Source organism: Rhea pennata, chromosome Z, assembly GCF_028389875.1.
Source record: "Rhea pennata isolate bPtePen1 chromosome Z, bPtePen1.pri, whole genome shotgun sequence".
NCBI lineage: Eukaryota > Metazoa > Chordata > Aves > Rheiformes > Rheidae > Rhea > Rhea pennata.
Window position 1 is genome coordinate 1,382,544 of NC_084702.1, and position 3,642 is coordinate 1,386,185.

The following is a 3,642-nucleotide window of genomic DNA, read 5'->3' on the forward strand; positions in this document are numbered from 1 at the left end:
ACAAGCAAGGTATGGAGGCTTTAACAGCAAACAACCCCATTTTTGAGAACCTGCTTTCACATACCTACTGTCTCCATGTTTTCCTCTGATAGAAAACAAAAGTTTTTGTCTGGTTCTGTGCATAGCAGATATGCTCACACATCGAAGACTGTGCAAATGCCTCAATGCGAGTACCTGCAAAACAAGAAACTGCTTAACTGAGAAGCACCTGTGACAACTGTTTTAAGCTGCCAGTTCCTGGAAACAAAGGCCAGGATTACAAAGGTACAGGATGTGCTGGGCGTGGAGAAGAAGGGTGACACTGGGGAGCAGGAGGCTGATGGGAATGTACCAAGCAGGGGATGTCAAGCTCCAAGAAGGGCTGAGAAGCTGCGGGGCAGATGAGGCATTTCTTCAACACTGGCCCTACCGCTGTCCATGCTGTGCTGCCAGTGACACCCAGCAGCACCCTCCTCACAGGAGAGGTGATGCAGAGCAGAGAAAGAGAGTGGCACAGAGCTGCCAAGTACTCTCAGCTCCCCTGCAGCCCATGCCTAGGAGAGAGGGAAGAACAAGCACAATACATCTAGGAGAAGAATAAGGGAAAAAAACCCACAAGTTTCCTCCTAAATATAAGCAACTTGCACAGACCCATCCAGTTATTCTGACTGAAATAGCAGACAAGATCTCTCCTGCAGCAGTCTTTTTTTTTTTTCTTGCAGCCTCATTTGCCGCTTACTTTCTGAGGTCTGCACCCAGATATCACCTAAGGTGACAGAGCCCCCACAGACTGCATCTCTTTCACTTCTCAGCTCCAACTCACTGCTGGACCTATTCTCCCTATTTCTACGCACTGAATAAAGTGGAAAGAAGTGCATGAGGTGATTTTGACATTAAAATAATGCAGAAAGGGGCTGAACAGTGCAGCTTTGATTCTGACCTGTCCTAAATATGTCCACTTCCAGCTTGCAGGCTTTTCATATATTTTTCTAACAAAACGGATGATGGAAAGCAGGAACAGTAAAAGTATGCCACATGGTAATCTCGTTTCTGTTAGCGCTATTCAAGACTTCTGTGATGATAACACAGACATCTTAGCTGAAAAAGGAACAGAGCCATGGGCAGATCAGGTGGACCAAGTTTTAGAGAAATCTGTTTTCATACAGAGCGTGCCTGGCCGTACAATAAGAACGGGAAGAGGAGGGAATCTGGGTTTTCCTGCCGAGCTCTGAGTCCTTCTGCTGTTCCTTAAGCCTGGATCTGCCTTGGACTTGACGTGCAGTTTTCCCCCATATGCCAGTCTTGGTGCTGAGAGATAAGGGAAAGTTACATGTGCTCACGATCCAGAAGCATACAATGTACACGACATGCAGCACACACAGAGCCGTTTCGCTTTGCCTGCAGCTCGTAAGCCAGGCGAACCTGGTCAGTCATTTGCAGAGATGGCAACAGGCCAATCATTAATACCAGCTTAACAGTCTCACTGCCCATTACCAAATTTCAAGCCCCAGTTTCAACGGCTGAAGGCTGAAAGATATAACCTAACAACTGAAAAGCTTGAGCACTAGCACTGACAAACCTATGTTTCTCTCTAGCCTACATCTGAGCAGCCACAAGCTCCATTTTGGGGTTAAAACTGTTTCCTCTTCTTCCTCCCTTTCACACATACCTGTAAGCACAATGCTGAGGCATAGAAAGTTTCTGCTAAAATAATTCACAAGAGCACAGCTCCGTGCAGGATAATCCTCCCATCTATTCCCTCTTCCCAGGGCCCTTCTTCGTGACCACGGTGCTCTTGTGGTGGGGCAAGGAGGGGCTGAGCAAGGGGCGACATGGGAAGCAGAGCTGTCTGTGATCCCCTGTCCCCAGGCCTGACTGTCCTGGGGCTGAACAGTGCCCGTGTGGGAGGGTGACCGAGGACAGCGAGTGGCGGACATCCAGCCAGCGTCAGCGTCAAACTAAATCAACGTCGAACCAATCTGTGGCCATAGGTCCCTTTTAGGAACGGAGGGACTTTGCATCCTCGCCAAACATGCAGCCTTCTCCCCTTGGCCGGGGAGCCGTGGAGGGGGAGGCGACTGCTGCACGCGTGGGTGTCTCTGATTTATGGGGCAAGGGTGCTGCAGCACAGTCCGCGCAAACGCGCGGCCAACCGGTACCGCGCACGGCGGGCAGAGCCCGCGGGTCCTGCGCCCTCCTCTCCCCCTCCCTTAGCCCTGCTGCGGCCGCGCAGGAGCCGCCAGGAGCGGACCGCTCCGCCGGGGCTCTGCCCGCCGCAGCACCGCGCCCCAGACCGCCGCGGCTGCTCCCACTTCCCTCGCTTCCCTTCGCGACACGCGGGGCGAGGGAGGAGCTGCTGCCGTGCCGGGCCGTGCCGTGCCGTGCCGTGCCGTGCCGGGGCCGGGCGGGAGGCGGTGGCTCGGCTGGGACCGCCCCGGTCAGAGCGCAGCGGGGCCGGGCCGAGCCGTGCCGGGGCCGGGCTGGGCCGGGCGGGAGGCGGTGGCTCGGCTGGGACCGCCCCGGTCAGAGCGCAGCGGGGCCGGGCCGAGCCGTGCCGGGGCCGGGCTGGGCCGGGCGGGAGGCGGTGGCTCGGCTGGGACCGCCCCGGTCAGAGCGCAGCGGGGCCGGGCCGTGCCGTGCCGGGGCGGGGCTGGGCCAGGCGGGAGGCGGTGGCTCGGCTGGGACCGCCCCGGTCAGAGCGCAGCGGGGCCGGGCCGGGCCGGGCCGGGGCCGGGCTGGGCCGGGCGGGAGGCGGTGGCTCGGCTGGGACCGCCCCGGTCAGAGCGCAGCGGGGCCGGGCCGGGCCGGGCCGGGGCCGGGCTGGGCCGGGCGGGAGGCGGTGGCTCGGCTGGGACCGCCCCGGTCAGAGCGCAGCGGGGCCGGGCCGGGCCGGGCCGGGGCCGGGCTGGGCCGGGCGGGAGGCGGTGGCTCGGCTGGGACCGCCCCGGTCAGAGCGCAGCGGGGCCGGGCCGGGCCGGGCCGGGGCCGGGCTGGGCCGGGCGGGAGGCGGTGGCTCGGCTGGGACCGCCCCGGTCAGAGCGCAGCGGGGCCGGGCCGAGCCGTGCCGGGGCCGGGCTGGGCCGGGCGGGAGGCGGTGGCTCGGCTGGGACCGCCCCGGTCAGAGCGCAGCGGGGCCGGGCCGAGCCGTGCCGGGGCCGGGCTGGGCCGGGCGGGAGGCGGTGGCTCGGCTGGGACCGCCCCGGTCAGAGCGCAGCGGGGCCGGGCCGAGCCGTGCCGGGGCCGGGCTGGGCCGGGCGGGAGGCGGTGGCTCGGCTGGGACCGCCCCGGTCAGAGCGCAGCGGGGCCGGGCCGTGCCGTGCCGGGGCGGGGCTGGGCCAGGCGGGAGGCGGTGGCTCGGCTGGGACCGCCCCGGTCAGAGCGCAGCGGGGCCGGGCCGGGCCGGGCCGGGGCCGGGCTGGGCCGGGCGGGAGGCGGTGGCTCGGCTGGGACCGCCCCGGTCAGAGCGCAGCGGGGCCGGGCCGGGCCGGGCCGGGGCCGGGCTGGGCCGGGCGGGAGGCGGTGGCTCGGCTGGGACCGCCCCGGTCAGAGCGCAGCGGGGCCGGGCCGGGCCGGGCCGGGGCCGGGCTGGGCCAGGCGGGAGGCGGTGGCTCGGCTGGGACCGCCCCGGTCAGAGCGCAGCGGGGCCGGGCCGGGCCGGGCCGG